We start from the raw sequence: 10,870 nt of genomic DNA on the forward strand, positions 1-10,870 counted from the left end.
GTACGATCCAAAGACATGCAAAAGTGTTTTATATCGCGGCAGAATAAAAAAAGTTAATAAAAGAAAAAATGACTTCATTTACACCATTTCTTACTGGAAAGATGATGAAACTGATAATGAAGCTGTTGACTATTGCATGAAAAACATCCAGCTTGCTGCTGATGTTGTTTCCGGTGAGTTACAATTTAATTAATTTAATAACACTGCAAGTGTTGTGACTTGCCAAAAATGTATTGCAAATGTTGTGACTTGCCTAAATAATACAGCAAGTGTTGTGACTTGCATAAATTATATAGCAAGTGTTGTGACTTGCCTAAATAATATAGCAAGTGTTGTGACTTGCCTAAGTTATATAGCAAGTGTTGTGACTTGCCTAAATAATACAGCAAGTGTTGTACTCGCATAAATTATATAGCAAGTGTTGTGACTTGCCTAAATAATATAGCAAGTGTTGTGACTTGCCTAGTTACATAGCAAGTGTTGTGACTTGCCTAAATAATACAGCAAGTGTTGTTAAATTTTTTGCAAGCAAGACTTGTTAAATTTTTTGCAAGCAAGACTTGTTAAATTTTTTGATAGACGGCTCTGGCTTATCTTCACGTAGTGTCTATCGTTAAAAATGGTTAAAACAGTTTCATTTTTTGGAATTAATTATTTTAATCATTCACTAAAAGCCAAGACAAAAATATATTGTATTTTCTTTAAAATAGTTTAATATTATTATTATTATTTTTTAATATTTTATTTATTTTTTATTTTGAAACAGAAAATATGTTTGTTAACCAAACAAAATGGCTAGCTCGTTAACTATACTGTATGGTCCTTACTTCTGTTAATGTAATAATCACATGAAAGACTTTATTATAGGTTTTTGCTATACTTGGTTAGAAAGATGACATGTTTTTTACAGCCAATTGACTTATAGCCCCACATTAGTAGTTGTATAATTTTTTTTGTAATATATATCCAATTAAATAATAATTTTTGGTAAGTAGTGGAAAGGGCATTAGAATGCCTCTTTCTTATGACATATTTGGATACGCCCTCTTTTAAACTCCACTCTCTTATGACCATGGATGCACCACTAATGTATCTTTTAATCTAGTGAAATATGTTTTTTACTTCTTTGTTGTTGTACTTTAAATACTCCATCAGATATTTTGGGAATTGAAATTTTTTGATATTATAGTACTAAAACATCATCAACATATCTACTGTGAGTTTTACATTAACCTCCCATATTTGGAGGTTGTCTGATGTGGATTTGTTTTTTAAATTTATTTCCAATTTCTTAATTTATTTTTTAAATTTATTGTTCAAATTTTGAAAAAAATATTTTTTTTTTTTTAGGTTGGGTGCAGAGGTGGGGGGGGGGGGGGGGTAGGCAGGTGGTGGGCATACGCCCCTTTGTAATAGAAACATCACTTTTGTACGTAAGATTGTATAACATAATTTTATATTGTGTACTAATTTTACTCATTAAAGTAAAGATACAAATATTTATAAAATCGAGTCGTTTTTGATCCTAGGGTGTGATACACTAATCGCCACCACACCCACCTCTATTGCTAACATTCACCTCTCGTATATTTTGGTGGTTTACTATAAATTTAAAATAACTTTTTTGTGTATTTATATTGCTTATGTATTTAAAAAAAAAAAATTCTAAAAAAAGTGTCCAGTTTTATACGGGCGAGGTGGTGGTTTGGTGCCTCCTCTGTCCATCCGATACACCCGGTGGTTAGAGTTTAACATAAAGTTGTAACCCACTCTTACACCTATCTTTTGACACCAAGATATTTGTATTTCGATAAGAATTGGCAAAGTTATGACAATTTAAGTGAAGAAAAACATTATTTTGACAGTTTCTTCAACAAATCCATATATAGAAAAAATCGGTACTTAATTGTCATAACTTTTGAACCAATTTTTCGATTTTGATAATTTTTTCACCTTTAAAATACTGTAATAATCCTCTTTCTAATGATATATAACATTATAGTATTCAAACAATTTGAAATTTTTTACTCACGTACCTATATATATATATATATATATCCACATCTAAAAATTAGAAAATTTGGAGTAAAATTTAGACTAAATTTTCTTGATTTAAAATTAAAATAAAGAGATGTGTGTTTATAACTATATATAAAAAATACCCAATAAATCTTTGAAATTTCGAAAAGAACTGTCTTCACTCATTTTGATTTGAAGAATAATTCAATAATTTGTATGAACTGTTAAAATGTCAGCAAAACTAATTTTAAAATAAAAAAACAAGGCGCGGTAATTAGCATACAAAAACTTTTTAGGTCTGTGTTATTTTGCTTTTCGCATTTCGCGTTTTGAGTCATCTAATGGAACGCTAGCCAATATTTTATACCGTAATCTCTACAAATCATCGGGTTTTAACCTAATTATTTGAAAATTCTAAACACTAAAACTTGACAAAGTTTGTCTGTTAGACATTTTAAAAGATATTTTTAAAGAGTTGAACGTAGTGGTTAACAACTCGCAAGTCTTCTTATAATTTAGCGAGCGGGGATTCTGGGATGCCTGATTTATACAGTACAGCCAGATTTATAAACAATGTTAATTACGTTAAGACGTTTTTACACAATTTTAAATAATGCTTTTGTAAAGATTTATTTAAAAAACAACGAAATATATATTTTTTAAAGTTTTTATGGCATTTTTTATGTTTGTATTTTGTTATATTTTAAATCATAAAAGCCACATTCAATGTTATTTTTGTTGTATATATATATTAGGTATGTGTGTAAAGATTTCAAACCATTTATTTATTCAAGTTTTATATATGGTTCGAAAGAGCTTTAAATTTGTAATAAAATGGTGAAAACATTATGAAAAAAGAATCATTACAAAAAAAGTTATGCTCATTTAAGTAACATTATTTTTTATGAAGCATTGCTTTAGAAAAATGCAACTTACGTATAAAACTCGCGTTCGGCTAACGGCAGCTTTGTAATAGAGTCATTGTTAATTTGCGCTTGATTTTGCATAGTGAAATGTGCAAAACGATTAAAAAACGTAATTAAAACAGTTTCGAATTTAAGTAACAAATTATTTTTAATGGTTAAAAGGTAGTAATAAAATTTATAACAAAACTTCAATTAAGCAATATTAACAACAATTATATATATATATATATATATATATATATATATATATATATATATATATATATATATATACATATATGTATTCAAATATATATATATATATATATAATATATATATATATATATATATATATATATATATATATATATATATATATATATATATATATATATATGGTTAAGGGCATATATATTTATTTTATTAAATATGCACCAAGGCTAGGATTTCTATAGTGTATCTTTGCATTTAGGTGATCTTTAAATACATTAAAAGCCTTTGGGTTTTCGCTTTATTTTTATCGTTACTAATGAATTTCATTGAAAGATATATACACATAAAATATATTTAAATATATATATATATATATATATATATATATATATATATATATATATATATAAACATATATAAAATCGGAAAAGTGATATTTCAGTGGGGGCCGGAGTACAAAAAAATAATCATAAAACACCAAATAGTTCAACTAAAAACCTACAAATATATCCATCTAAACAATGGAGGGGGGTATGTCCACCACGGCTCTCCTTCATTTTCCCTTCCGTAGTCCTTATATCTATCTAACTATATATATAAATTCCAACAAACCGCAAAAAATAAATGTAATTTTTTTAAAAACATGCTTCTCTAACAAAATATTTAGACTATAATAATGATTTTCTTTTTTGCTTAGTAATGTTTTTAACAGAATTGTGGCTTTGAAGAAAGCCTTGTTTTTGAAGCAAACAAAACTGTGTCATTAATAGCTAGGAAGAGTCGATTCTTTAGTACGCAAAGAAACCACATCCAATGATATCTAAAACAAAGTAAACCCTTAATTAGCATAAAATTCCCTTTCATAATCAATCATAAAAAAAGGGCGTAGGGTGGCGAGAAACTGCAGTAGCGCTAAACAATCTTTATCTATTCTTGTTTTTAAAGGAGAAACGTTAACTGTTGTTATGGGTTGAACAACAGTTATTGATCTAATGACTGCAGGTAGTATTTCAGGAGTAAATGGTTGTGGTCCAGGAAATGTTAATTCTTTTAAAGGGTACACTTCAATTAATGTCCGATTTATATAAATTTTCTTTTTTAACATACTTATTTTTTTATTTATACGAATAACTGATGTTCTTAAAGAGCATTTATTTAGGTAAAGATGCGTCATAAAAAGACGCATAAAAAGTTCATTTACAGTCTTTGCAAAATCTTTTTTATAGTTAATAGATAAGTACCCATTTGTTTCTATTTTCCAACCATTTTCTGTAAACGACTTCCTTAAATTATCGAAGTCTTTTAAATCTTTTGCCATATTAATTAATTAGTTGAAAGCTGTAAAACCATAAACTACTGTAAACATTTCCATGTTTATATATATGTGTATATATTAAATATATATATATATATATATATATATATATATATATATATATATATATATATATATATATATATATATATATATATATATATATATATATATATATATATATATATATTTCTATAGATTGTTGCATTTGGGAAGTACGGAAGTAAAAAATTATTTTTACGCCAACACATACGTCACTTTTTTCCAACATTTGCGTATTGTCAGAAAGTTAAAACCATTAATTTAATTACAAATTATTCGTTTTTTAAAAAACCCGCAAAAACGCAAACTTGATTGACCAGAATGTTTTTATAAACATTCTGAATATTTTTAAAAACATTCTAATTGTTTCTAAAACATTCTGAATGTTTTTAACAATATAAACAATGTTTTTATTTTTTTAATAAAATGTATTTATATTTTTTACTGTAAATCATGCGCGGAGTGTTGCTACATCGACTATTCTTATAGCCTTACTCGCAACAAAGTGCTACTACATCGACTGACAAATAGCCTGACTCGCAACGGAGTGCTGCTATATCGACTGACAAATAGACTGACTCGCAACGGAGTGCTTCTACATCTACTATCTTTTAGCCTGACTCGCAAGGGAGTGCTGCTACATCGACTGAGGGTTTGGTTAGGCAGGCAGTCTATCAATTAATAAGAAAAATTACGGTATTGCATTTTAATTTTTACTTTTTGTCAACAAAATATGGAATGAACTTTCTGACAACAGAGCTCTATATATGTATATATATATATGTATATATACACTGGCGAGCAAAAAAAAGTGAACAGTGACTACTTACGCATAGAATAAAAAAGCTCTGGACAGAAACTCATACAAGCTTGTTTATTTTTTTTCGTACTATCAAAGAATTTACGTTTATCTTTCAAAGAAAACATGAATAAACTTCTAAACATTAGATATGAATACAGTGAACGTTGTCAGCAAAATCTGTAGTTGATATTAGAGCGTGGTTATTATTTATGCCTCTAACATATTTAAAATGAAAAATCACCTTTAATTTTGATGTTATTGGATTCTTATGAAAAAAAAAAATTCATTTAGAATACATAGTTTATCATTAAATAAATATTTTCTTCAGATATTACTCTAAAAATATTATCATTTTTCTTTCACAGAGGACCTCATTTAACAATGGAACAAAAAGGAATCATTGTTGGAATGAGTGCGTCCGGTAAATCGATACGCCAAATTATTCAAATTATGAAAGCTCAAGGTGTAAACATTAGTGTTGGTGGAGTTCACAAGATACTTTCACGTCAGAAGACAATAAAACAACAGCTAGAAAAAAAGGTTCGAGCAGACCAAGAAAAATGACGGAAAGAGATTGTCACAAGTTAAAATTGAATGTTTTAAAAAATGACTATGACGCATATCGCAGAAACTTTTACGTGTTCTGATAATAAAAAGGTTAGCCGATGGACAATTTCGAGGCGTCTTAAAGATCAGGGGTTCAAAATACACCCATGTAAAAAATTACCTCTTCTTACAGCGCGCCATAAAAAGGCAAGGTTAGCTTGGGTAAAATATAATAAAAACACAGACTGTACAAAAATATTATGGTCAGATGAATCACGATTTTGTTTGCATTCAGATCGTCCACAGATGTGCATTAGACGTAAGAACGAACAATTGAATCCAGATTGTATTCACCAAACGGTAAAGGGTAATCTTGGAATTATGGTTTGGGGTTGTTTTTCTGCAAAAGGTGTGGGCAGATTGCATAGAGTCGAAGATGGATTACGAATAAATTCCAAAGAATACATTTGTATTCTACAAAAGTCTTTGCTGCCCACACTGGAAGAATTAGAAGAGGATGAAATTAAACTTCAACATGACAAAGCTCCTTGCCATACGTCTAAACAAGTTAAAAAATGGCTCAAGGATAACAATATCTTCCTTTTTGAAAATTGGCCTGCCCAAAGTCCAGACCTTAATCCCATTGAAAATTTGTGGGACTATATGGATAAAGAGGTCCATAAAAATAATATTTCATCTTTGGATGATCTTTGGGCAGCCATAAAACAAGTTTGGTTTACGATACCTGACCGTTTGATAGCAAATTTAATTGAGTCGGTGCCGCGTCGATTAAATGAAGTGATAAAAAATGGTGGTGGCCACACAAAGTATTAATTTTTTTTTTCAAAATGAGTCGTATATATGTGTATGTATATGTATTTAACATAAGCGATATGTTATATTTTATGTATTATTTTTAATTGATTAATAATACATAGTTTACTGAAAAATTGTACTGTTCACTTATTTTTGGTCGCCAGTGTATATATACATATATATATATACATATATAGAGCTCTGTTGTCAGAAAGTTCATATATATATATATATATATACATATATATATATATATATATATATATATATATATATATATATATATATATATATATATGTATATATATATATATATATATATATATATATATATATATATATACATATATATGTGACATGTTACATGCAATGTGAAATGTGCATGTAAACATGCAACATGAAATGTGACATGTTACATGCAATCAATATATTTTACAAATCATTTATTTAACTTTAAAAACATGTAATTTACATTTTGATTTAGTTATGCGATGTAACTGCATCACACACAAAAAATTAATGAAATAATTGCATCAAAAGTAAATAATGTGTAAATACGAAATTTTTTTGATAGTCAAACATGGTAACTGCCGGAACTCAGCTCCGTAGGGACAAAGTTATATGCGAAAAAGGAATGTAAATAATAAACTAGATATATTGAAGTTTATGACATTTCTAAAACATCTTAGAGTTTTTAGATATTTATAAAAATACACAAATTTGAAAACTGACATTTTTTTGAGTCTGTATATCTCGTCAAATATCCGTACTACTGAAAAAATTTGAGCCACCGTCAAAAAGAGCTTAATCTCCGCTTTGTTATGGAATTGGACGCGGATCATTGGTATCACACAACCAGTTACACAATATGTTGAACCGGACAACACTTTTAGTCTGCGCAACGCAACTCATTAAAATGCTTAGTAGAACATAACGATATTTTCGCTCGTCCGCGCAATTGATATTAAAGTGTCTAGAGCGTATATATATATAAATATACATACATACATATGTATATATATATATATATATATATATTTATAAATATATATATTTATATATATATATATATATATATATATATAGATATATATATATATATATATATATATACTTATATATATATATTTATATATATACATATTTATATATACATATACATATATATATATATATACATATATATGTATATATATATATACACATATGTATATATATAAAGTGTATATATATATATATATATACATATATAACATCTTATGATAATAAATTAAAAAGCATCTTAAAACTGTTAAACTAAACATTTCCCTCTTTTAGACTAGCTATATTGTTTCTTAAACAATAGCGTGAATTAGAAAACCATTTCGATAGTTCTGCCTCAATTTTTTTTTTATTTGCATCTTGAGAACTCAAGATGCAAATAAAAATACAACCACGCCCAACTATAAAATCTTATAGTTCGGCGCGGCTAATGGATGGATGGAAAGGAAATTTATATATGTTTCGTATTACTATGGCTAAGAACAATAGGAATAATAGTATATAAGAAGGTTGTTAAAAATGTAATCCATCATAATGTTGTTAATGTTCCTAGTTTTACTGCATATCACCCATTGCGATTGGTGTGGTAAAACTGCATGTGATATAATGAATGTTTTGATCATAGTTTGTTTGCATGTGATATTTGGATTATCTGTGATTGCCACAACACATATAAATTTTCATATGAGGACGATTTTTATTTCGAAATTCCGCCATGCTTTAATAAAAATCAAAAACACTTTAAACAAAGTAAAGTCAACCAGCAAAAAACTTTACAAGTAGCACCTAGATGGAATAAATAAATATTTGGTGTAAATGAAAAAAATTATAAAAATCCAGACACTGTCAGAAAAGCTGAATCTGTGGTAACTGGTTTAACTGGTGCATTTAACCCAAAGAGGGTTTTAAATACTGCAAATGCTATAAAAGATTGCAAAGGTATCTGAAAATGTAGTAAGTAACGTTATATTGCCGTCACTTCCTAAGATACCCGATGTTAGAAAAGTAATTAAACCATATTTATTACCCAAAAATAGAACTAGTCAATACAAACAATTAGCTATGAAAGAATTGGGTAGAACAAGAATCTTTAAATGTTTTAAAACAGTATTTGTATGATGAAAGCGATTGATCATCTATATCTTCATTAAATTTCTCTACTACTTCTTTAGATTCATCAACCTCAAATAAAAGTAATTCCTCTATAAATGGCAATTGGAATCAATGCGTACATCTGACATTCTTAAATATAAAAGATTATGTATAAGAATGGCAGATGTACGCGTTGAAAATTAACTGAAAACTGCATCCATTCCTTTTAAAATCTCAAGTATAGGTATTAGACTATTTGCTACTGAACATGACCAAACTGTTACAGATAGAATGTATCCATTAGCAAATTCAACTGATTGGAAAACTATAGAAGTTTTAAAAATTAATTCTACTACAAAATTACCAAAGCCTCTGCCCACAATTGATTTATTGGAAAATTCTTTATTTTATAACGATGCTACTGGTAAACCTGTAAATTCTGAATTTGCCTCCCGTGTTAACACAAAGGTTCCCAGATTCAGAGAAAAAAACAATGTCGCCGAAAAAACGATGTTTAATTTAGAATGGCAAATATCGTATAATTAAGAAAACATTTAATATTTTAAACACATACAGAGCTGATAATATGTTTGGACATGTTACAACGCCTCATTATGGAATTGGAAATTTATTAGCTAGAGCAATGACGAATAATGCAGATCATTCTACTTTAAACTTTCCTACATTAAATGATGTAATTTCTGAAGTGAGCCCTGGCAGTGGTTATGTAGCTGGTAGAAACGTTCAATGTACAGTACCGTTTAACCCTTACGGACCAATAAACGGTCCAATGGAATATAGAAATAATTTTGATTTATTGTATAACCCTTACGGAGAATTTAACTACGATGCTACTGTTTTTTAAAATAGAACAAACTACGACACTACGGAACGTTATTACCAACTGATAAAGCCTGGAATTATTTACCAACAAGAGTACCATTTACTGGTAACAAAACAATTAAACCATTTTATATATGTTTTGATCCTGCGTATATTGGAGATCAGGAAATGCCTACTTATGTTAGATTTAAATTACACTTAGAACATACTATTACTACATATTGAAAGGATTGGTTTTACGACGTAGCTAATGTTTATCCTACTAATGCCTCTTATACAAAAACTAACCCTACCCAACCTGCATTTGCTAAAGATTATACTTATTCTACAGTAACAATGTTTAACCCATTTAATAATAATGGCGGAAATGTTACATTTGTCAATTGTTATCAAAGTATGTTTTTTCCTGCGTTTGTAACTATGTTTATATCAGAGGTAAATAGCAAAGACGAAACAAAAGAACCAAAAACAAAAAAAATTAAATTGTAAATTTTTTATTATAATAAAACATTAAATATATAAAGTTGTTATATTAGTACATAGTCCGCAAATTTATCTAATACTTCTCCGTTTATCTCTGCGCTCGTAGGTCTTGCTAAATCCAATGTATATAGTGATTCATCTCCACACGTAGCAATTTCGGTTAACTCATGATCGGTTAATACGTTACGTATTGGAGTTCCAAAATACAATATTACACATCGGTTTTCAAAAGCTTGAAATTCGCTTGGATGCCACTTCAAAGTATCAAACTTACTTTCAGCAATCATCGTAATTAGAGTTGGGTGTGGATCAATACACATGGCCTCTTTGTATTTAACGTCGGTAGTAAGAAATTGCGAGCCTACTAATAGTTGCTTCATAGTTTGGATAACACCCATATGCTCAAATACCATCTCGTCACATCTATATGCTAAGGAGTTACTTAATGATTTGAGCATGAAAGAAAAGGGAGATGGACCAGTTGGGCAGTTGAAGTATCAAACTTCATGAGGCAAGTAACTAGAACACAACAAGTTGGCAAAGACGGTTTTCCTGGAATTAGAGGGTCCTCACAATATCAAACCTCTTTTCTTTTTATTTAAATTGAAAATAAAAGAACAAAGTAACTGCCTTAATCTGAAGACTGACATCTGGTTAGTTTGAGCAATATGGGTTAATAAAAACATAATAGCGCCAACTCTTGCTTTACTCTCGCAAACTTTAACTCTTTCCGTTAATACATTGACGTGTCT

Source organism: Hydra vulgaris, chromosome 07 (assembly GCF_038396675.1).
Source record: "Hydra vulgaris chromosome 07, alternate assembly HydraT2T_AEP".
Taxonomy (NCBI): Eukaryota; Metazoa; Cnidaria; class Hydrozoa; order Anthoathecata; family Hydridae; genus Hydra; species Hydra vulgaris.